Raw genomic sequence first — 26,568 nt, forward strand, 5'->3', positions numbered from 1 at the left:
CCAGAGATAGACACATATTTGTTGTGCTTGCTTTCTTCCTAATGCATCCATTTTAAAACATCTCGAAGATTGCAGAATCTCCCCCACACAACTTCCAATCATCTTGAAGGTTAATCACTTCCATTGCACAAAGAATTAATTTTTCTTTATGATGAAGAATTTTCTGAGGTTAATTTAAAAGGGCACTTGAGTTAGGGCCTGCCATGTAGTATTTCAAGTCACACCAAGCATGATCTTGAACCGTTAATCAGCTGGTTTCCTGCTAGTCTAGGATGAGGCAGTTGTTTTACTGACACCTACAGACAATATTGGTGCTTTCTGCTTTCTTTGTAGTTCTGTGATGTCAAACTCTTATGCTTGTTTGAGTGCGTACATTGGATGGAGTTTGCAATAACCACAGTAGCTTGAATATTCTCCCTTATTGGCAGAAAGAAAGAAAGTGACAGTTTCAAGTACAAATCCATGCATCTTTCAAATAAAATGATAGATTAGGAGACTGAAGAATGATTTTTCCATACCATATAGGGATTTCTTTATGTCTCACTGTATCTGAGCAGGAATTGATTAGGGCTGATTTGGACAGCCTATTGCAAAATGGTGCATAAGTAACAGAAGGAAGAGGCATGGTAATCTTTGATCTACCACTAGCCACCATTCCCCCACTACTAGACATGTATATTTAGCTCTTCATGCTAATGCTTTATAACTTTTTGCAGAATGAGGTCATATCCCATCAAATTTCAGCGTGTTAGCAGATGACAAATTGAGTTTTCCAGTAGAACTCATACTGCTTTATTTTAGCAAATTGCTCTAGAATCCAAGCAAACTGATTTTTATGGAGAGATGAACATATAGATTCAAAAATATATGTGGGGAATGCATGATCCCATGTGCACATGGTCATCTGGCCAACTGATTGGCTCTTGCAGCTTCAGTACTATGGACAGACATACACAGTAAAAATGTCTATTTTTCCATATGCTAATTCAGAGTCCATTATGGACTCTGAATGAAATTCTGAATGCTCAAGCGCTGTTCGTGGTAATCTGAGCATACAGACATGCAACCAATATTGACAATACTGTGTGTTTTTCTTGGGTTGATTGTCCAGTGTATTTTTGTAAGCTCCATCACTGAAGCAAAGTAGATCTAAATAATGCTAACAAATCTAGGTGTTTTTTCCACTAGTTTTGCTCAGCCAGAAGTAATTGCCAAAGACGAGCCAGAAAGTGAAAACTAGTGATATTAGAATCTGTGTATAAAGCATTCTTTCTCGGGGAACTTTACAGCATTAATTAATTCTCATCATCCTGGTATGTGTCGCTAAAAATTTTATTATCCCCATTTTATAGATGGATAAAATTAGTCACATAAAGGTTAAGTGATTTGTGCAAGGTCATGTAGTAACTCTGTAGCGGGGCTGAGAACAGAATGAGAAGTAGCAGCCTCTGCTACCTTGGGTTAATGATGAGTCCACATGTCATGTGTTATCCTTTCATAAATGACATATACTCAGACAAGGACTGACTGTAAATTAAGTATTTAAGAGATACCTCACATATCTCTTCATAACGTGTACATAATAAAGAGGTTCAGGTACACACAATGAAATGCTAGATCCAGAGTACAGAATTAGCCTTGCACTCTTTAAGTCCATACATTTCAGTTGGTGAGATGCATAGCTAGACAAGCTACCTGGAGACAAAGTGAACTCCATAATAAATGCTTAATTTATCCCAGTGCTCATTGAAAAAGTTCATGTGCAATAGGGAAGAACAAATCAACTGGATTACAGAAGTGAAAACAATTTCCCTGGGACAGAAATTAAGTTCTACTTTATGTAATTGAGTGACCACAAAAGACCTATGTATGCAGAAAAAAAGCAGTCTTGCAGAGTCCACAGCAAGAATCTTTTCTAAATCTCTGACAGACTGGTAGTGGTTAAGAAAATCATCCATTGCTGCAGCACATTATTTCCTGCAGCTGCCAGCACTGCTGGAGCAAACACAACACTCTGTGACTGTCTTACTATATAATTCAGTAGCATTTGTATAGCTTTGGGATACAGGCTACATTTCTTGTTACTTCTGCTTGTCAAAGGATAAAAAATGGGCTTGTGTTAAATGACATGGCCCTGACTGGGCTTGTGCTTGCAGAGTGGGGAAACTATGACATTCAAGGCATTCATTTATGAGGAAGAGGAATTATGTTTGTCAGGTTCAGATAAAGCTCATCGTTTCAACCTTGAGACAACAGACATGATACAGATTCGTAATAACTTGGCAATTTAAAGTAAAACAAAATGCATAGGCAGTAAAAACATGAAGAAATATTTCCATTATGTATTTAAAATTAATCACACATAGAACTGACTGAATTACCAATTTTAAATAAAGTAACAGATAGTGCTGTTTAGTGAGTTATTAGTCAGAAATCAGTGATACATATTTTTTCTTCCAGTTTGTACTGCACTGACACTTTTAAGAGTCATGAAGATGAGTGATTATTTTTCTTTTTTTCTTTTCTGAAGTATATTGTACCAGTCACAGTGGAACTGCACAAAAATAGAAGCTACTGCCCAAAGATCTGACATCAAAAACACTGTTAAAAGAGAGAGAAAATAAATGGGCAAAGTGATATCTCATTAGTTTCATTTCCTTCATTTTTAAAAATTCATTTATTTTCATTTTTATTACAGAAACAGGCAACGAAGTAAGTTGAAAATGGCAGAAGATGTAGAAACAGGAATGACTATGGAAGAAAAGAAGACATGAAAGTTGCTGCGACAGGAAGAAAGTCAAAGACAGGATAGGAGGGAAACCACAGAGCTCAGCAGAGTGCCAGCTGGAGTAGGGAAGAAAATGCTTGAAAGAGGTTTGGGCATGGGACTTCCCTCTATAATTTAGAAAAAGCAGGGATTTTCAGTGGGTTTAATCTCTTTCTTCTGAGCTACTTCATCCCAGTGGCAAACAACACTAAATTCGTAACACTGATTAGTTGCATAGGAGAGAACAGCAGGCGCACTGAATTAGTTCTGCTGATGTCTTTGTTCTGCTGGCTACAAACTACTTTGACCCTTCTGGTATATATATCTTTCCCAAATCGTCTGCTTCCATTATTTTTAACGATTGTAGTGATACTCTATTGTTAAGCGGATTTGGTCAAATCTGGCAGGGGGAGGATGAAGGAGGCTTGTAGGAAGGGAAGTTTGCATTTAATATACTGATGTGAGGCCTGTAAGATTGGAGATAAAGCACTACCATTACCTTCTCAAACCTTTGCATTACTAGCCATTACTGAATGACACAGTGCAGAAAGGCTGTTAGGGAAGGCTAATGCCTATACAGCTGGTGTAATGAAGAAATGGGAGGTTTAGGTACAGGAAACCACAGCTCCAACAGAAGGAGCTGAAAAGATATAGATAAGATTAGTGACATATGTAAAGGCACAGATAATGTGTGACAGAGTCTGCCCAGCTGAATAGGCTGAAGCCAGCAGTAATAGGAAGCCCATGTTCTCCCTAATCCTCCCAGATAAGCTGTTCCATCCAGAATTATCAGCCAACAATCTTCAGGGTATCAGCCTGAAAATGAAGTTTCAGACTACTTTGATTCCTCATCCATAAATGAGAAAGTGCCTGAAGGATCTTTATTTATTCTCACTCCCTCTGAAACACTCTTCAAAAAGTGCCAATATACTAGCAACAGATGCATAAAGCCTTGCTTGCTTTGATTGACAGAACATGATATAAAGAAGCTCTCACTTGACATTTCAGTTTCATAAGGCTCCAAGCAAGTATATGTGTGGGGGGAACTTTGAAAACTTCAGAAGGAAATAAAAGGGTATATATGCAAACCTGAAGAGAATGTTTTCTGAACTGAATGTAACTTTTTCTTTGTTTCATATTCTAATGTGACAACTTGTGCAGGTGATGAATAATTTCACTACCTCCTTTCAGCCCTGTGTTTATTAAATACCTGCAATATTTGTACTATTAGATTTTGTAGCATTACAAAATAATTGACATGTATGTCTCTAGGAATGGAGTTTAATTTGAAGAGATAAAGTACTTTAGAACAAACTTTCAAAATACAAATGCTGCTAGGGAAGTAATGCCTCCTATTTTATTATGTTGGCCCACAATATTAGAGGTATATGTTGGTGGTATGGCAGTAGAGATTGAACCTTCTCACCAATTATCCCAACATTACATTATGTTGCTGTGTGACAGATGATAGCAGAGGGGCAGTCTTACAAATGGTGTCTGACATGGAAGTGTGTATGAAGCAAAGGTGTTCCTCCGTGTGGGAAAAAACTGCACCCGTTAACATCCACTAACACAAGCTGAACATTTTTGGAGACAAAACAGTGTATGCAAGCACAGGAGGCGGTGGTTGATGTATTTCAGTAGAGGTGAAAGACAGGCCACATTCCAAGATGGCCATGCACAGCTGACACACCACAAACTGAAGAGCATCTTAATCAGTTCATCCATGTGAACTGGCAAATTACAATCAGGGAACAGTGTACAGAACCAAGTATTGGCTTCAATGCATCAAATATGATGATGGCAACATTGAAATATCACAAAGTTTGTGCCAGATGGATCCCATGAATGCTCACAGTGGAAACAGAAAGAATGTCATATGCTAGTTTGTCAGGAACAATTGAAACAATATGAGGCTGAAGGCGACACTTTTCTAGATCACACCATTACCAGTAATTAAATGCATTGTTACCAGTACAAGCCGGAGTCAAAATGGCAGTCCATGTAGTGCTGACAGTGAATTCCCCATTTCAAGAGAAAGTTCAAAATACAGCCCTCAGTTGATGTACACTGTCTTTTGGGATGGGAAAGGGGTGATCCTTATGGATTTCCTGGAACCCAAACAAATCATCAGCTCTGAATGCTACATTGCAATGCTGACAGAGCTGAAGGATTGAACTGTCAAAGTTAGGACAGAAAAGAAAACAACCTTTCTCTTGCAACACAAAAATGCCAGGTCTCTCACCGGTTTGAAGACTGTGGAGCACATTGCCAGTTCTGGCTGAACTGTCTTACCACATCCACTATATTGCCTAAATTTGGCATCCTCTGACTTCCACTTAGGCTGATGAAAGATGGACTGTGGGGGCAACATGTTCCCAGCAATGATGCCATCATAGCAGCTGTGACGGATCACTTGATGATGCAGATATTTGTGAGCATGGCATGGAGGCTCTTTTACATCACTGGTGAAAATCCATAGCTAATGTTGGTGACTATATTGGAAAGTAGTGTTCTGTAGCTGAGAATTTGCTCTATCTAATAGTGTTATTGTGCTCTTTGTATCTGTTGTAGTTTCCAGGGAAATAAATAGGAGGCATCACTTTCAGACCAACCTACATATAATAAGTGTAAAAATGTATACAGGCTCATATCTTCCTTCACATAGACAAAAATGATGATAAATGACTAAAAAGGTGCAGGAAGAATTTTTGTGGGGTTTTGTGTTTCTTTTCTAGGCTATTTTAGCAGGGTGAAGGGAGAATACTGGCATCTGCATTGTGCCTGTGTTTCTGACATGACTGCTTTAGTCTAACACCTCTACAGGAGTTAGGATGGGCAATAGTCACAGGGAGCATTTGCACAATGACTTCATCAGCTTTTATGCTTTAATACCTTTTCTATTCTTTCACATGACTCACCTTGAGCTTCCAAGGATGCTGTATTCTGTGTAGGTTAACACTCACAACACTAATAATGCTTGGGAATTATTGATTTGTACCTGTAAAGAAAGGAAGCTGCTTGAATGAATCTATAACCTCTTTGATGGAATGCATCTGCTCTTCCTAATGAGGAAGGAAGGAAAGTAAAAAACTGAGATAAGATTTTCACTGGGGAAAAGCACAAAACCACAATAAAATGAAACTGGCAGATTTCCTACTCTTTATTTACAATGGATAACCAAGATAATTAACTAAAATATGACTAGTGGAAGAACATTAGAAAAGGGAGGTTGTTCCTGAATATTAATATGAAACTTTTCAAAGAAGAGGGAAAGAAATGAGGCATTCCTCTTTCTCTTGCTTATTGTTCTCACACAGTATGTTGAAAATTACGATGTCCAAACTTGAAAACTATTTCTGTCTGCAAGAGTTAACCAAATTTCATTTAAGAAGCTACTAATTTTTGCAAAACAACTATTATCTCAAAATGCTAGTCATAGGTTAAAATAATAAATAATTACTCTTTTGATAACATCACATGCTCAAGATTTTCCTACTTTGGAAGATTTTTAAGGCCCTATGGTACTCAACACCACAAGCAAGATTTTCTTCCACCTGACCCTATTTAGCAAAAGAAGATCAACATTTAATGAGCTGTACATCCTTCCAAGTAAAAAAAGTAAAGCCAAGTTTCCTTTCCTTCCCTTTCCTTTCCTTTCCTTTCCTTTCCTTTCCTTATTGTTAAAATAGCCATGTTTTCAGAAAACGATTCTGAACTGTGAGGATATTAAGGGTATTTCTGCTTGGGCTCCTCAGTGGTTTTCATTTTCCATTTTTCTTAGTTCAGTTGCCATGGGTGCAGAGAATTTCAGTTTTACCATATCTAGAAGTTAACATATGCTGAAGAATGGTCATTACCAGATCAGTTACAAAAATGTACTCTAAACCCAACATTCCCAGCAAAGAATGCAGAGACTAAAATGGAACTTCAAAGCAAGCAATCTTCAGGGACAATCATGGCACTAGGAGATGAAATTCAGCTAAAATACAGCCAGAAAGTGAAAGGGGGAAAATATTTAGACTACATTTGAAAGACTGAAGTGGAGAAATGGACATTTTGTTTTCAGATGCAGATGAAATGTGCCTTTTTTGTCTTTTCTTCATTCCTCTCCTTGACTACTGGATCATGCACAAATTTTCTGGCCTTCTAAAACTGGTAAGTTAAAAGAGAGATGATCTGTACCCCACTTTAAGGATCTTATCACTATGTTTAGTAGAAAACAGAAATGTAGCTTTGTCTCTGTGTTCTTAGGTATAAAAGAGTGCGAAAACTGTCCTGTTACTGGACTTTGGTTTATTGAAAAACAGTAAGAAACCTAAGAAACTTATGTTAACAGAGTCAAATGTCACTGCAGAGAATTGCTGAATAGTATGCAGTGAGTAGGACTCTCATTCATGTTCTTTGCCACTGGGCAAAGTCAGTCCTCAAATAAGAATACCAGCAAGGTTAGTGGGGACTGTCTTCTTTCACACTAAGATGGAACTAAATCCCTTCTTTAGGGATCTTTAGTCATGTTATCAGCCCTACTAGTGGACTTGAAGAAGCACTGATCTTTTCAATTCACAATTGGCAGCACTTCAGAGTGGACTAAAGACTTGTCTGCAGACACTGCTTAATAGTTTTCCTCAGCTGGAAATGATCTGCTGAGCATTGCTGCTACATGTCAGACTATGAGTAGGGAAAAATGCCTTCAGTTACTGTATTTATTTATAAGTGAACAGTATTCCTCAGCTGTGCTGTAGAGCGCGCTTTGACTGCCTGAGAGCAAAGCTGATCACAGTCAAAAGATGAATTTGGGGCACTGGAGAGTAGCTCCTCTGCTCGTACATCAGTGTGCTCATGCATGTGAAGCAGGGCATAACAGAAAAAAAATAGATTGAGGAGAGAAAGTACTGAAAAGGGTAAGTCACACTGTCATTAGACATATCAAAGACATAATTTTGATGGCAAGCAAGACATGGGAAAGGATTAAAAAAATGTTTAGGTTTCACAAAGCTGTAAGGAAAGGCATCCTACTTTCACCATGTGGATAAGAAAACAAGGTGAGAGCTAGTAAATCTCCATCCATTTGTAATGCCTTAATTTAGTTAGCATCACTGATGTCTCCGGTGTCTTTTGCATAGTGCAAAATGTTTACTTTCTGTGGGTGCTGACATGCTAAGGGAAACTGCTTTTCAGAGGAAAATAAAAGTTATAATAAGGTGTGAGGGGGAAAGCAAAGCGCTGAAGGGTTAACATCACTTGAAAATGCCACACAAACTGCTCCCACAGTTTTAAAATGTTAATCAGTTTTGAAAGTGTAAGTCATCCCCTGCTGTTAAAGAAAATGAACACAGGAACAGAGGAAAAATTGGAGTTTCTGAATTAAGAATCTGTGTGGCTTTTCATCAACACTTGGTAGGCAATCCAAATACTCAAGGCTGTCATCCAGCAGACAAGAATACAACTTTGCATTTTGTATTATAAATGCATTTGGAGCCAGGATGACTACCAGTGTTTCTTTGTGAGACATTTTAAGTATGCTGGTACTGGGGAGGACAAAGGAGAAGAACTGAAACATATAGAAGTCTTTCTGAAAGTGTCTGAACTCACAGATTGCTTTCATTGCCAATTACCACAGCTCTAAAGCAGATAATCCCAAGGGAACTATCACCTACTCTATATCCTTTGCTGTGGCTGTTTTAACTAAAGTGGAAAGAGTGGAGAAAAATTCTCACTGTTTTTTTAGAGAGAGATCCCAGCTTTCTGTCCTGCTTCAGATGCTCCAGTGCAGAATCAAGAGAGGATCCTTTGGGTTATGTGTTTTCTAAACAACATGAACTTTACACCTGTAATACAAGTATGAGAACAAGATTTGCACTGTTTTATGAGAAACAGTTTTCATTTTTTCCAGATGACTTTGCTTTGGTGGTGTTTCTTTCTGGGACTTAAGGTACTGCGTGGGGACTGCGGATGTTTGATGCTGAAGGTACCAAGCTGACTTGAACCAGGGGAAAGTCCCCTGTGAGAAGAGTCCCTCATGTGAGAAGAGCATGACACTGCTTTTCCTGTTGATTACCTGTTATAAAAAATGGTGAGGTGGAATAAGAATCAGCAAAGATTCAGAATGATTTTCTCTTACTACAGTCAAGAAGATGCCTTAGACTCTTTACACAAGGACTTATATAAATAAAACAGACTTATCATTTTAAGCTGGCATTTGCCTTCTACTTGTTTATTTTAAATATGTTGCATTTTATGAATTCAGAATTTGTAAACTCAGAGTGGGATGCTTCTCATGGCCCCAAGCAAATATTTCTGATTTTAACATCCTATTATGCATGGCTGAAAAGCTAAGCTAATAACTAATTTTCACCCTTACACACAGGCATCTCTGATAAGATTAAAAGTGATTGTCTTTAAGGGATGTTTATTAACATTAGCCCAAAGTGTACAAACAGGCAGGTGGGGAAGAAAAGTATGATCCTGCATCAGAACTAGGCAATTTTGGCAGTGTGCAGAAAGAAAACACAGCATTCAAAAGAATGGAAAAGACACAAGCAGAGAACACAATATATTAATACCACAGAAGATTGAGAAAAGTACTGTGGAAGAAGCACTTTTAATTGATTGAAAAATGAGCATTTAGTTTCAAGGTGTCTATGAATATTGAACAATCTTTATTTTTACGCCCACACTGGATGTGTTTGCATCTCCATTGTGTATGTGTATGATAGTACAAATAACAAATACACATCAAAGAATAAGTGCTACCTCCTTCTCTTCTCCCCGCATCAACTTCATAAAAACTCAGATACAGAGGCTTAACCCATTACAATGGAATAAAGTAACTACCTATTTTCATCTTGATAAACATAATCCTTTAAGGTACCAGTAGAAATGAAAATGCTCTAGGAAACGCTAAGCTGGTCATGTAAATAGTTCTTGTGTTCAATCTCATACAGTTGTTTTCAGTGCACTACTTTACTTCTGAGAAGAAAAAAAAAAAGTATGCTTTTGTGTTCTTTAAAGACAATATGGTACTTTCCAAGGAGATGTTTGGGAAAGTCAGCATCATGGCAAAATTGCAATTTGCATGTGGAGGTCTACCAGAATTTCTCCACGCGGTTTGCATGATATAGTTTCCTGCTTCCTTTTCTCTTCTGGACACCTGTCTGGTGCAGCTCAGAGCAGTCTGATAATTACTACATTCTGCATTGTCCTACATTTCAGTGGTGAAACTAAAGGTTAAATATCTCACCATATTTTGCTGTGCTTTTTTTTTCGTGTGTGTGTGTGTGTGTGTGTGTGTGTGTGAAGTGGTGTGCACTTTTAAAAGTCCACTGAGATTTTTGAATGAATGGGGCTGTAAAAATTAAAGATCCTCTTACACATTATCACCACTGGCAACACAAAGATGCTGTTTAGTTTGAAAGCAAGGCTAAAGACTCTAGATAAGAGGAAAGACATCAAGGAAATCCCTGATAATCACTGATAACTAAAGCTAAGATTTGCCTGTAAGGTTGTCACACAAATTGTTCTGGGCATTACCAGCCACTGTGCAAGAAGGAATGTACCTCTTAGGGGAGATCAGATAATAAGACTGGTTGCTCATTTCAACTGAAAGAGACAGGAGTGATCTAGAAAAACAAACAAATAAACAAATTTAAAAAATGAAAGACAATGGATATTGTATGACAAGTACTGATTCTACGTCGCCATACAAGATACAACTCAGTTTGTGTTAGTGTGGTTAAACTAGATTTGTATTAACTCTTGATCTTGACAGCTGTTTTGGTACATCAATGTGAATTTCAACTGACTAGTCAAAGCCACTAACCAGATCCATTTACCTACTGGAGTGCAGAAGGCCAATACAATGCTATTTTTGCCCAGGTGAGCTTTTTCATAGCAGAACCACGCATTCCTGCAAAGGCTGCTTCTGCACTTGGAATGTGATGTTTTTTACCTCTTTCCAAGTTGTAAAAACCATTTGGAAAACTAACCTGGCTGACTCCCTGTTTGTTAGAGCATCTTTAAAGGGCATGGCCCATTATTACTGATCTTCAGTTATGACTGATTCCACAGAGTCTCAGGTAGTCAGCATTACAGAACAGCTTCAGACAGCTGTAATTTATGCCAAAACCAATCTGGCCCCTGTCAGTCTCAAAATCACAGGAGTGCAAACAAAGATTAAAGACACATTTTTTCGCACTCTTCATTGCAGTTCAAGCAGACAAGCAGCTTATCCAATAATTGTATAGCTGCAGGTAATTGTTAACTAGAAGAAGTCACTTCTTAAATCATGTAGAAATTGAAATTTAATCTAAAAGAAAAATATTTTTTAGTTAGAATATGGTAGCTGAGAACAGAAACCTGAAAGTCTGGGAACAGCTAAGACTTGACAGCAAACTTAAATGTATCCCTTTTCCCTTGTTTATTTTTCCTGTTACTGAAGGAAGAATCATTTCTCAGGGAACAAAATTCACTTATTTATAACACAGTATGTAATCAGTTCAATCTATCCCCTACCCATAGCAACAACAAAACTACTCAGAATACAAAACAGGAATACATTAAAAACATGACATGAGCCCTTCACAGGTTTTCAATTATCAGTTTTCTTGCATTGCACAAAGGTACAAGCTGTCATTTTATCATGGCTTTTTAAAATGCAGAGTATGAAAGCGATGTGTTTCTTCCACGTACAGACTTTAAGCATAACCACTGAGAAATCTTAAACTTTTCCTTTCTTTTTAATTCTCCAGATTCTTTAATAACTCTCACCTCCTTCTTAACCCAACAATCAGGGAGAAAAAAGGCTGAAACTATAACAGTGAAAGGCAGCAGAGTTCACAGAGCAGGATATAGATCTTTAGGATGCTCCATTTCTTTTCCAGGCTATGCCATTAGCTCCCCGTGTTGCCACAAGCAGGTCATCCATTTGGCTACTGCTAGTTCCCTGCTATGCACATAGTAACAACACCACTTGTCCATGTCTTCTGAGGAAATAAACTCAGATTTACTTGTCAGAAACAGACATTCTGAAGCTTTAAACTGAAATCCATAAGAGTACTTTGGGTTGAAAGTTAATCTATAATAATAAATATTGCTGCTAGCAAGAATGTAAACAGATAGCTATTTAGATCAGTGTACAAAACATGAACTTACAGTACATGTATTTATTTATAATTAACAGTGAATCCAAGTGAAAAATTATCTAAACTTGGTTCTGTTGCTAGAAGCTACACCCTTGAAATTCTGCTGATGTGATGATGGATGGATACATTTTTAATTTAATGAAGCCTTTGGACTAGAATAAATAGATTGAAAAGGAAAAAAACTACAATTTTGGAACAAATCATGGATCAGACTAACATACACAGTTTGGAGGCTCCTGCTATGTCTTTCAGCTGGTAAGGAAAAGATGTTCTTAACCATAGTCAACTACTCACTTCCATCAGAATTAGTACCTCTAGCATGAGAGTGCACAATACTCATAAGATCATATGATAAGGAACTTCACTGTCTAAATTTATATTGTGCTTTTGTCATCAGTCACTCATGGAATTATGGCATAGGACATACACCTTGTTTAAAATTCATGCACTGTATTTTACAAATGTTGGTTTGTAATATGCACTTTTCACAATTATTCCAGCAAGCAGGAAAGTGATAAAAAAGTTTTAAAAACATTGTATGATGATGATAGGCTGCTTAAAATAATTAGTTATTTTCAAATCTATCTTAAATAACAAAACTGAGAACAATTCAATATATTTTGTAACATATTAAGAAATGTACTTCAGGAAAATACAGTAAAAATTGGTGTAAAAACAGAAGTACTATGCTGATATGCTTTCAGCCATATGTTATGTTGTTTTATTTTTCAGATGTCATCAACAATTTTCTTTTGATATGATCAAAGAACCATACACACTCACTCAAAAAAGGTATAAAGAAATCTGTGCTTCTGTTTTTCTTTAGTGCACAGTCCTTCATTTTTGTCTGTTCTTTAAACAAGAAATCTTGAGTGTTCTCATGCTAAGATGCATATCAATTAAAAGTGAACTGCTTACTACAGGAAAGCAAAAAACTTTAGGACCTTTTGGATATGCATATCAGTTGTTGGATCTTCATTGCACTCCAGGGAAATACTCTCAGTTATCACAGAAACTGAGTCAGCAACAAGTGTAGGAAAAATGCACACACAGATCACTGGATTAAATGGAAGGAACTGATTTTGGCCTAGTGAAATGAGCCTGCAATATAATTGGTACACATATTCTGGGCTTTCATTTATGGCTAGATGTACAAATTACTGTATAGGTGTGGGCTCTTCTGTTGTATGGCCAGTTTATATGTTAGTATATCGAGATGAAAGGAACTCTCATTTTTTTAAATGAATTGCAATAAGCATGAAAAATCTCTTAGCGTCCACAAGTGCAAAGTAAAGTTTGAAGCAATAATACAGAGCAACCAGTTCATTACTGTACCAGTACCAATATTTCCTAATCCCGTTAAATCTCATAAAACTGTTTGTACTAACATGAGAAACTTTGTAGGACTGCTTACTGCCAATGATATTCAAAACAGAAAATGAGCACAAAAAATGCTTTCTGCCTTCTGCTCAGGCAGAAGGAATGGCATGATAGATGGTAATAATAGATGATTACCTATCTTTACATATTTTGCGTGCAAAGCACTGGAAAATTATGACTTGGGACAAAAAAATTATGAACTTGTATTAAAATAAACAGTATATTTTTTGTCTATTCATAAATGTACAGTTTAGTTACTTTTCAGGTGCCCTGTGATCTCCTTCCGTAAGAAGAGCAAGGTCTTGCACCTGGGTCATGGTCATCCCCACTATCATTAACAGCTGGGGGACAAAATGATTGAGCACAACCCTGACAAAAAGGGACTTGGGGGTACTGGTGGATGGCAAACTGGACATGAATCTGTGATATCTCCTGGAGTACTGCATCCAGGTGTGGAGTCCTCAGTACAGGAGGACCTTTTGGGGAGCAGGGCTACAAAAATTATCCAAGGGACAGAACACGTCTCCTATACGGACAGGCTGAGAGAGCAGGGACTGTTCAGCCTGGAGAAGAGAAAGCTCTGGGATGACCAGAGCACAGTCTTTCAGTACCTAAAGGAGGGCAGTAAGAAAGAAGACTTTGTAGCATGGTCTGTTGTGACAGGACAAGGGAGAATGGTTTCAAACTAAAAGAAGGCAGATTTAGGTTAGATATAAAGAAGTTTTTTTACAATAAGGTTCATGAAGCACTGAAACAGGTTGCCCGGAGAGGCTGTTGATGCCCCATCCCCGGAGCCATGCAAGGTCAGGCTGGATGGGGCTCTGAGCAACCTGATCTAGCTCTAGATGTCCTTGTTTGCAGGGGAGTTGGCCTAGATGACCTTTAAGGGTTCCTTTTTACTCAAACAATTTTATGATTCCACGATTCTAAGTTGCATGCACATTTTAATGTGCATGAGAATTTACTAAAAAAAGTCCAAGACTATTAGCATATCCACAGCTCTGGGATTCCTAATGCTCAGGGGAAGTAAAGAGCCTTACAGAAATGAACCAGAAGTCCCATATCCTGAATTCGCATCAACTCCATCTCACAGGTATGCTTGGCAAAATTCAGCACTCTTTCAAAGTACTAACAGAGATACATCTGCATTATGTTTACTTTTATTTCCTATATATTTTTGTTTTAGCAAGATGGCTGTTTCTATGCCTAAAATACACCTTTGGGACATGATGATGATCATGATAGCTAGTATTACAAACCTAGTGGGAAGTGAACATTTTCCATGTACTACTACTCTTAATAATTTGCAATTCTAGTTACTTCAGAAACTCTTCTAAGCCGAAGCAGCCAATGCATGTCCAGTTTGGCCAGAACTGTCACTGCACTGGTATTGCTAATATGACAGTGAAAAAATGAGAACATTTGGACAACACGTACATAATGGCGAAGAGTGAGCTTGGGTCCTGGGGCAACTCCTGCCTTAGCTGTACAAATGCTCAGCTAATGACAAGTGTGGACATGGAGACTGATGTGGAAGCAAGATGCAAGGCATGGTTGTCATGTTTGTCTAAAATCAAGATCCAAAACCACCTATTTAGGAGGAACGAAACCTTCTGTGAAGTCTGAGGCCAGAGGTCCCTAGCACCAGACTTCTTAAACAAGTTAACAAGTTGAGAGTTTCACTATAAAACAAAGCTCAGAGCTGAGAATATAATAAAAATACTAGGCATTTTAACAAGATTGGCAATAAAGTTGTGAGTACTGACAGTATCATGCTGAAATCCTTCCTTTACCAATTTAATGAGAATTTTACTAAAGACCTGACAGGCTAAGGACTTCATGCTGTGTTTTACAAGGAAGTAGAGAACTATTTTAGTTTTCACCGTATCTATTCATTTCAGCCTTCCTTGTAGAGCCCTGGAAACTTCTTAGCAGTACATTTTTTTTTTTTTTTTTTTAAATGACACCACCATTTAAATACTGATTGCTTAACTGTTGAAGACTAAGCATACTAAAGTATTTTGAAACATAAATCTGACCGATGAGGTTGGCATTCTCCTTAAAATAGAACAGAAAAAAATATTTTAGGATTTTCTAAAAAAATGTACAGCGGAGAGACACAAGAGGTGTGATCTAATATATAATCTCTAATAAATTAATCCAAAGATTCTGGCCATGTACCAGTTCTAATAATTGCTTTCTAAATTCCCTCTCTAACTTCATATAGGTAGAGAACCTCACTTCCTGTCCCAGGCTGTTATGTGGTTTGCTATTTCTAAGTGAATAATGCCATTTCCAGTCAGGCTAATCTTAAATCATATATGAACTATAGGGACTTTATCAAATTCACTATTAGGAAAATATCCTAATTTCATGTAACCTCTCAAGTAAAAAGAATCATGGTTCTCCAAAGCTGAACATCTACCTTTCAGCTAAAATCTCTAAGTTATCAGTATTTTAATTCACAGTAGCATTATAATTGAATGAAAGAGTATACAAGTTATATTTAAGTGAAAGAATGTGCTTTATTCTCATCCCAACAGGATATATGTAACTCATACATTAAACATAGATCACTAACTTTCAACTACACAAATATCTACTAAAGAAAACCTGAACAGTTTTCCCTGAATTTTACTCAGTCATTTGAGTACACTTTTTTCTCATGCTCAATTTCTACTGAATGCATTATGGACTTCTCTAGGGAGCAGAAAATGTATTTTTTTTAAGTAAACATGGAATGTTTTGATAAATCAAAACATTCAAATGAGATTAGTATTGGAAAAAAAAATATCTATTCTCTTTTTAACTGTATGGTTAGGATAATAATAAAACCTGTTATCCCAAAAGACCGAAACAAAATTTTATTCATTGTTGTAATACTGCACATTTCTTTAAAAACAAACAAACAAGCAAAACAAAAATAGTCATATCAAATGTAAATAATGTATTCCCAGAAACTAATCAGAAAGAAGTTGAAATTGCCTACAGCATACTGAGTGATAGATATTTTAATGCAGTAATTAAAAGGAACAGTTATTTTCAAATAAAGTTATTTCTATATCATAGATGTACAATAGTCTATAACTTATCCTACTAAATAGATACAAAGCAACACATAGTGCAAATGAATCACACGACCTATAACAATAAATATCAGGCTATTGCCTGAAATGCTGAATTGTTTTAAGCATAAAAAAAAAACCATCTACTTCTTGCTACATATTACCTTATATTGTTTTAAACTACACCTCAGAATCTTACGGCTATGCAGAGATTTGTTTTCATGGAGATAAGCCCCCAAACACCTACTTTAAAGTAAAAACCCTGTTTTTCAGCTTTAAAATACAGATTATAAGCCTGACATTGCAATGCAATGCACATTGTTCAGCAGCGTCTTCTGTCAGTAACAGGCTTCTTACAATTACTTGAGACTGCTCCATAAGTGTAAGAGGCAATGCATATTTCTACTTCCATTAATTATATACTGTACTACAAACGTAACACAGACATTAAAAAGTAGTGTAGAACAGGAGACGTATCTTCAGACATGTAAATCACAGTAGCCTTACTGCAGCTGACTGAGACACAATGGTTTATAACACTATAGGATTTAGCCTTGCATTATTGGGAGATAGAAGTAACAAGAGTATGAGTCACACACACTAGCATTTGGAATGTTTAGATAACTAAACAGATATTAGTCAATGTTTAGATAAGTAAAGTACATGTGAGTATTGAGGGATCTTTTACCCCAGATGGAAATCTAGGTCCACCACCACTTTCAGCTTGACTATATAGCCTTAAATAAGGAGATGATCTCAGCAAGTTTAAGAAAGATACCTAAATCACAAACCTAACAGTCTGGTAAAAGTCCAGCAAGTCATTTAGGCATAAGCTTAATTTCAACCTTGTGCCTAGCTCAACTGAATTGATAGCTTGAAGTTAAACAAATGTTTAAAACATTTTATTGACTCAGTTGCAACTATTAGAACAGAGCTTCACAGGGATTCTTCTCAGGTATGACAAATTTGTCATTACTGTGAAACTAGAACTGGAACTGGTGTTGAGAAAACCCCAGCAAAAGCCAAGGGGAATGTGAATTTCATGTCTTTGTGGGGGTTCCAGGATTTACATGTACTAACCTTGAAGCTTCTTAACGAAACACATTTAATAATTTACAGATTCCACAGCCTTGCACAAATATTAATTACAGCAGGTCCTATCACACTTTCTTACAGCAAAACTGAAACTAGATTCTCTGAAGAAGTGAGCAGCAGAACTGTTAACACAGTTGTAATATGCACTTTTTTTCCTACTTTGATTTGATATGTGTCTCAAAGATCTAGATGCACTGTTTGAAAATCAGAATTTGGGCTGAGGATATTATATTTTAGCTAATTAGTCCTGAATAGAGGAGCTGCAAAATTCCTTTTCATTCTTATTGGGTCTTTACTTTCCAAGGAGAGGGGCAGGTGACAAACTTCTGATTAATTTAAAAACATGGTATAAACCTATAGCTAAAGAATTTCTTAAAGTGAAAGGATGAGCAAGTGACAGCACATAAACTCAAATTCCTTCCCTCCCAGATCAGAGAACATGCATATCTTGTTTGAGGAGTGTGGGGAGGACATTCCTTGGTGTAAGCATACCCCTGTTTTTCTCTACTACAAGAACTGCATGCCCATTCTAATCTCTGCCTGCTCCAGGTGCTACTATTCCTCCACTGTCACAGGTGCTGACATTTGCATGAAGATTGCAAGCCCAAAAATTTTATAATATTCAAAAGCAGTCTAAACACCACAATTCAAAGCATCATGAATTAATTAGCATCATGGCATTTGACCTCTAAGCAAAACTGTAGTCTGTAACTCAAAAGCTATCATTGGCAGCTCCTATAAAATTGATACCATGGATCTGTGGACAGTGCCCTCCAATTCAGAATAGTATTCTTCCTAAAATTGTGCACACTGTTGTCCTTTAATTTTGAGGAAAAGAGAAAATTCTGAATTCAATCTGGCATTTATCTTTCTGTTGTTTTCTTGCAATGAGAAATTATACAGCTTCATACATAATATCTGTTCAATAAATATAATAGTAAGAAGTCAGTGCAGAAAACAGGTACAGCATACTATAACAAAAAATATCTCTGATATTTGGTAGGTGAAAAGCTTTTATAAACTGATTTCTGCTGAGTTACTCTTAGGAGTAGGTTCCCCCAGCTAAGGTTAATTTATTGTTTGTAATAGCGCATGTGCCCTAACAATATAAAGAGCATTTCCCAAAGATCAGTTAATAAGATGCAGCACAGAAAAAGGGCCGATGAATCTGTTTGTTCAGTCTACTTAGTGAAGATCTGACTACAATACTCCAGTGCTGAAGTCAGTAAAAAGACACCAGCACAACATAATCCAAGGAAAATGCAGGCTGATACAGCACAAAAGATTCTTTGTTTAAGAGCAGCAGAAATTTCCAGCGACTATCTGTACAAAAATGCCAGATAGAAGAGAATGTAATTAAATAACAAAACAAACCCAACCTAAAAGAGAATCATTATAACCAGGACAAGGACACTTTGTTTTTAAGTGCACATGATGAATTTTAAAGTTCTTTCTCCACAAGGGGCAATAAAGTATTATGGAGGAGTGACACATTTGATGGATGGGTGGGTTCTGAAAAAACACATTATCAATTACTCGTTCTTGTTTGGCTCTGGTCCAGTAATTTTTATTTGAACAGGCCACATGCTAGCATGGGTTTGATTGCAGGATGTGACTGACTGTTGTTAAAGGGGGTACTGTTTCATTGACTATATTCAGGTTTACTCAACCCTTCCTTTTTCTAATAAGGACTCTGCTATGGCAGGCACTGTCTTATGGGAAGAAAAAAAAAAAGTTTGTTTAGTAGTCTACTCCCTGTTTTGTTTTCAGCCACCTCCCATCCAGTTCAACCCGGTGTGACTTGCATGTTGTTTAGGAAACAGAAGATTTGATTGCTCAAGTTTATTTCCCAAATGAACTTTCTCACTGGTGTTCTGTCTTTTATACCAGTATTCATCCAAAGCAGTGTCATTAAATCTGAAGTAAAGCTCACTTCACTTGAGCTACGAGCAATCAGAGAGTAAATCCCTATTCACTGTTACTTTAAGTAAACTTTCTGCCTTTGTGAGATTGCTTTATCAACAAGGATTAGTTATCAAAAGCAGAACTTCACTGTTTACCTTTGAGACAGGTGTGGGTTAAAGAATTGCTGATACCTGAGTACTTGGAGTGAGGATGACTACACTATAGCAGTTACACCAACAAAAACAGTCCTTCAAACAACAATCATTTTACCTTTACATCCCTTAACTGTGGATTTTAAAGGTCTGCTCACCAGCCTCCAGCAAAGAGAACTTCACATTTGCACTCGAATTTCAGCAAGAGTGGATCTGTAACCCTTCCTACAAATACACATATCTAGAATAGAGGACAGATATTCACTATTCACCTCTTCCAGAACCCCTTCTGTTCCATTCCAGGAGATTTATAGCTGCTCTCCATCTCACGGAAAACACTCTGGACCTTTCTCTGATTTTCTCTGCTACAAAGGTAGAAAAGAAAAGTATGCAGCAGACAAGAAAGACAAGACTGAAATGTGGGGATATTATGATGCCAGGAGAATTTAGCCTTCAGATCTCTGGACTCAGAGGAACAGGGAGAACAGAAAGTTAACCTCATCTCACATGCTGCTTTGGCACAATCTGATGACTTGACAGTATTTTTCATATCACCCTGAAATACACGTATAATTCATGAAAGCCTAATGCTGACCATTTTTTGGATGAAATGACTGCTGACACCACGCAAATTTGCATATCTTATTTAGGGTCGCTGTATGTCAATCCATTAAACAGAAATAGCAGCAGAATGCACTCAGAGGTTCTCAAAATCCATTCAGTATTTAAAATTTTCAGTGATGAAATACGCTAAATACAGTTCAAAACTGTCAGCACTCTTGTAAGATAGCAGGACGTTTACACTGTGATGTGTAAACGTACTTGAAACACTTTATTTCTACTATTTTAATTCTGAATAAAAACTAGAAAGGAATTATTCTTCCCGTTCCACAGGAATGAAATGTGTATTTTGAGTAAAACTGCACTGCTGCTGAATTACAGCTTTCCATTGTTTCATAAGAATAAATACACAGAAGCTTTTTTTTTTTTTTAAACCATTCTCTGCTAAACACATTAATCTGCTACTAAATATGGCTATTAAAAGAGGTGCGTATATCTTAGTCATGAGCGCTGTTCCTAAGGAAGTTCCAAAGACAATAAAACTGTTTCACAACACACAATATCTAAACTTCTAATTCACATTGCTTGCTGAGTCTGCAGAACAGTAACAGCACGGAAGTCAACATCAGTACATGACTGCAAATTAAAAGAGAAACGGCGTCTTTGTCCTTTCAGAGCAACAAGGAAATCTGCATTATATAATGTGAAAAAGAGAAGTTCAGAATCTTATTTATATTCTGAAACTTAGTTCAAAATGTTTTCATTAAATTCTACCCCAGAAAATATTTATGTACTGCTCAGTTTATCCATATTTACAAAGGTAAGTAAATGTTAATACAGTCGTACAAAAGCAATGAGCTATTATTCTACTATTCTCTATATAAAGGCTGTTCCAAAAATAAGGCCTCCTATTTTATTATGTTGGCCTCTAACATCAGAGGCACATGTTGGTGGTATGGCAGTAGAGGCTGACACTTCCTACCAATATTGCATTATACGTTGTTGCCGTATAACAGATAGCAGCAGAGGGGCAATCTAACAGAATGGCATCTGACATGGAGGAGCAGATGAAGTAAAGGTGTATCACTCAATTCTTCCACGCAGAAAAAATCGCACCCACTGACATTCATGGACACCTGCTGAATGTTTCCAGAGATCAAACAGTGAGGTGGTGGGTGGTGTATTTCAGCAGTGGCAACAGCAACAGTGGGTCACCTCACTGGTGCTGATTTTTACAAGAGTGGTGTGCAGGGTTTTGTTCATGGCTGGCAAAAATGCATAGCTAACAGTGGTGACAGCGTTTAGAAATAGTGTTTTGTGGCCAAGAAATTGCTCTATCAACTATTGTTGTTATGCTCTTTGTAACTGTTGTAGCTTCCATGGAAAGAAATAGGAGGCATTACTTTCACAGCAACCTACATGATATTCTAGATGAGTATTATGCTCATTTTTTATTATTATTCTTTATTTTGACGTCTTTCAGTGCAGTTCTTCTTATATTACTTATTGCATCTTTCACTTGTAAAATTCAACTGGTTTAGGTAGTTTTCTTGCATTACAAGATATGTGGTTTGAAATAATTTCACAATGTTTATTTCCAAACAGTGGTACTTTCTCTTTTATCAATATTGTGTGGGGAAAAAAAAAATCCTTTTCAATACAGTATGTACTTTTTAAAAGCTAATCTTTTGAAAAAATGCAGAAGAGTATTCACTGCACCTAAGAAATTTTGAATTAAGGACTTAAAGAATTATACTTATTCAGTACTTAATAGGTGTCAGAGGCTGAAAAGTGACTTTCATTAATGGTATTGTGAGCATTGGGGGAACTTCACCTGCGGGACCATGGCGTGCACCTTTGGTAGCAAGAAAGCATGCTAAGTTAATTCTCCCTATCTTGTAATACTGTTAGCAGATTCCTAATGTCATATTAAGCACTGAAACATGGTTAGAGAAGATGGCAAGCCACATTTTTATTAGGAAGTCATCACTTGTGGGATGGATAATTTTGTCCTTATGTTGGGGGTGAATGCATGCGAGATTCTGTCATTTGAGTTTGGGTGACTTCTTCCTCACTGTAACTGTGATTTTGTTCACATATTAACCAGTGAAACAACGCAAATAATTATTTGGTAACTAAGAAAAATTTGGATCATATGCTGAAAAGGAACCGATGGACTTTACTGAGATTAACAAGGGTTCTATGAATAAAATACACTAAGAAATATTGTTGCATTCTTGTCAGGGTTGTAATTTTTACTTAGCTGTGATGTGATTGTGAGGTAATGGCATGAAAATACTTTGTTTAGGGCCAACTTTCTCAGATGATGTCACATCATAATTGTTCCATGTTCATTATAAGCATATTATAAGAATGTTGATAGAAGTTAGGAGAACAGTCTCGTGGATGCTCAAATACTGCAGATGAGTCTAAGCCATTGCCTTATAGAAAGCAAGTGGGTGAATAGGCTCTTATCTTGCTAATAAGGTGCAAGTAAAACTTAGCGATGCACAGGATTTTGCAAGAGTTCTACGAGTGAAGTGAGTTTACTTCCCAAAGAATTTGCCATGGTTTTGCCACATGAAAAAAATAAAATCCTTACTGCTTGTTCACATATTTCAATGAGAAAGGGAACACCACCCAGGAAAAACTACTCTAATTTCAAGTATCTGCCTTAATCATTCTGCACTGCCTAAATCTGCAAATCCAATATATGATGGGGTCTAAAACACTATCTTTCCTGCAGATAAAACTTCTGTGAACTTTAACAGAGCTTTTCCTCACACATCCCAAGTGAGTTTCCTGTGAGTTGAATAGTGTCACTGCACGAAGTCTGGATGAAATGGAACAAGCAAGCCTGCAGAAAAAAACCCTCAACAAAGTAAGACCATGAATGCAAAATACCAATGCTTGTAAAAAATAAATAAAGTGGGATTTTGGCTGTCTTAACGAAGAATGTAAAGACTTCATTAAAAAGCAGTTTGGAACACACAAGTACTTTACACAGATTTGTTTTTTTTTTGGGGGGGGGGAAGGCTATATATAAATTGATTTATAAATCATGATAGTACATATGGTATCATAAATTTTCTTAATGTGCTTATTAACTACAACATACCCCTAAGGTCACTAATGACTAATGTAGAAGTTGTCCGTAGTGATCATTTTAAAAACATACTGAGACAAGGTCACTTGATAGCTCTTGTAAAACAGAAGAATGCAAAACGGGTGTCATGCTGTCACATTCTTCTACCTGTAAAACCTGACTTAACACCATAATTAAAAGTTTTAAGCAGAGAGAACTTAGTGCCAACTTAACAGAAAATCTCCCTGCGTTTATCTTTTTGAATGTTTGTTACAGAGTGCAGTTAAATATACTAACGTAGGAATTAGTACAAGGCATTTTGAACTGATTGATTCATCAAAGAGTTTAACATCTTTATTTTTGTGATTGTTTGTGTATGTGCACATGTGTATTTGTGAGAACACAGCTGACAAAGCACGGTGTCCTAGTAGCACAGTCCCAAAATAAACTGTAATAAGCTGCAGTACTACGCACAACTATGATGTCTTCAGCTACAGTCATTCCAAACAGGAAATCTGTAATGTTACATAAAAATGGCCTCAAAATTGGACCATACATTAAGTCTTGGTATTAAAGCTATGGCTCAACAGTAAAAAGATCACCAGAGAGAGGTGAGAGCAGGTTAGAAAATTTAAGCTGGAAAATAGAATGTCTTTCTTACCTATCCTGTAATATACACATAAACACATATAGACTCTGTTCTGTTCAGTTTAGACTTTAGACTTAACATGTAAATAAAAACAGATCAGCTCTGAATTAATAGGACTGAAATAACCAGTTCATAGCAGAAAAACAATGGATGAGATATTTTGCAACCCCAAGCTAGTATGTTTCAGGAGGGTTTCAGGAGGGTTATTTACACTGGTTAAAACTCAACACACTTACTGTGCCTACAAAGCTGCCTAAATATTTCTTGCAGTTGATTCACTTATGAGAAATCTTTAGCAAGATGTGTAAAACATTTAAAAGCTACTTTCTCTACTTGCTAAATAATAGTACAGGTTATATAACCTACCATAAAAGATATATATTTTTTTTTTAATAAAAGAAGGAAAAAACAAGGAACTTTAAATACAAAACCACCTATACTTAAAGATCCATCAAGGCTGTGTCAGAAGTGACAGAAGATAGGAAAATAGAATGACATTGACATTCCAATCTTAATTCACATCACTTAAAATTGGCAAGCACTTTCTCTTAAAGTTCTGAGTTTTGTGATCTTGCCAGAACATTGCAGAACTGTGCAAAACCCAGTGATCTGTTCCATAAAGAGTTAAGTATGCACACACATATTTTGCTAGAGCTGAGCAAACCTAGCTCTGCCCTTCCTCGAGTGACATAAATTCACTGAAGACTAATGGGCAAACGAGAGTGAACAGTGCTGAAGATTATCTGAACATCACTGGCAAAGTGCCCTCCAAAAGAAAAGGGACTGCTTTGTCAGAAAAGCTGCATACATTTGTCTGCTAAGGTGTTGAATACCTTTCCTTTCAGACCGACAAATCTAAGACAGGGCTAAAAGAACAAAAAACCCTGCTGTTAATTCAGTTTCTTTGGACCAAGTGTTTATTTATACAACTGGACTAGTCCTTCTCCATCTTGAGGATCTGATCCTAAAATTATATGCTGAATCTGCTCATCGTATTTCCAGAGATGTATACAGCCCTGCAGAACCCCACAACAGTTCTGCTCTCGAGAAGCTTTTGAGCACCCGGGCGACAGGCATTTGTAGACTGTGCAGTCATACTTCTGAAAGTCAAGACCTGATCCTGGCGCACACGAACATCCTCCATTTCAGAGGAGATGAAAGAGCTGCAGTGACTAGTGAACAATGCTCACGACCAAGCTTTTAAAAGTATTTTTTGGTGCTGGGAGGTTTAGATATATGCAAAGCATTCCTTTCACAATTAGGCGGGTGTTTTACCTCCATATCTTCAGAAGATATTTAGAGACCTAAAACCCACTGGAGCGCCAATTATAATCCCTGCAAATGTGAACATTCCAGTGGAAATGAAATCTGTGACAAAGAAGAAGGGAGTATTTAAATGCTTAATGATGCTGTGCGTATTTTCAGTCATGGAAAAACAAAATGTGGGAAGGACATATTTTGGTCCATTTCCTCAATGATTTACTTTATTTTAGACAAAAATGGCTTCAGAATCACCTGCCACAAAACACATAGTGGTCAGTTAGCAAGCACCATATTGGAAGCAGTCTGGTTAAAAACTCTACTTCAAAACAGAAAGATGAGTTTCTTTTCTGCACCTCCTGAACCCTGGTGGAAGACGGATGCCATCACCACCTCCAAGAGGTGGACAGATGTTGTCACCACGCTGCTCCAGCACCCAGCGGCCCTGAGCACTGGACCAGCCTTCAGAAGTCGGGTGAGCAAGGTAGAACCGTCATGGAATGTTCCATCAAGACCTTGGGCTGCTCCACAGCTGCAGGCCTCAGCCAGAGTGCCAGGAGTGGTAGAGATTCTACTACAGAAAAAGTACCTATGTATAATTTAGCTACCATTATCAGAGCATTAATTGCCGACTGAAAGTTTTGAGACTACAGATTTGGAATATAGCCATCAAGAATGACGTGATTAAACCGCATCTATTTTGTATGCAGGTTTAAACTCCTGCTCATCAGGAATACAAACTGCTTTAAGGCAAATTGGTGCATGACAGGTGCAGACAGAGAAAAATTCCGAGCCTATCGCTCGCATATGCACCAGTGCATGGTATTGCCTGCAACAAGGCTTGGCAGAGAAGCTGCCAAGAGGTCCTTTTAGGACACAGCACGACTCGGCACAGAATCGTTGCTCTCTGGGAAATGAGGCTCCCCTGTTGCAGTGTCTGAGTGCTGAGATGCGATGGGTAGCACCAGGGGTGCATTTCCTGAGGCCTGCAGCCCACAGAAGGCAACCACGCCACGGCCAAGCTGGTCGTTAGATCCAGATGCGGTCCTTCTCACAGGTATTTTACAGACACTCTTATTGTACCTGCAATACCCTGGCCCTTGGATCCGGCAGTTCTTCACCCATTGAATACTGACAGAAAATGCCCCCTTTGAATGCACATGTATCTTCACAATGGATCGTGTAAAGGTCAGACCTTTAAGCCTCACTCTTGAGAGAAGCTGAGAATAACATCCTTTCACCGGAGCCACTACCAAGAGTAGATTTGGTCCCTTAAGTACAACCGGCAGGAAGAAGACTTAAATTATATCACGTTCGGCAACTACAAACATGATGCATCCCTGCCTGCCACGGCCACGTTGTGGGGTAGAGAAGAAAAACAAGACGGCGGCGAGCAGCGCGTGACGCGAGACCACGGCATCTGACACCAGTCTGCGCGGTATCCCGCCGAACGCGGGGCAGAGGCCTTCGCCAGTCCCGCACCACTTGAGGCGGCCGCACCAACCC

The sequence above is a fragment of the Meleagris gallopavo genome, chromosome Z (assembly GCF_000146605.3).
Source record: "Meleagris gallopavo isolate NT-WF06-2002-E0010 breed Aviagen turkey brand Nicholas breeding stock chromosome Z, Turkey_5.1, whole genome shotgun sequence".
Classification (NCBI taxonomy): domain Eukaryota; kingdom Metazoa; phylum Chordata; class Aves; order Galliformes; family Phasianidae; genus Meleagris; species Meleagris gallopavo.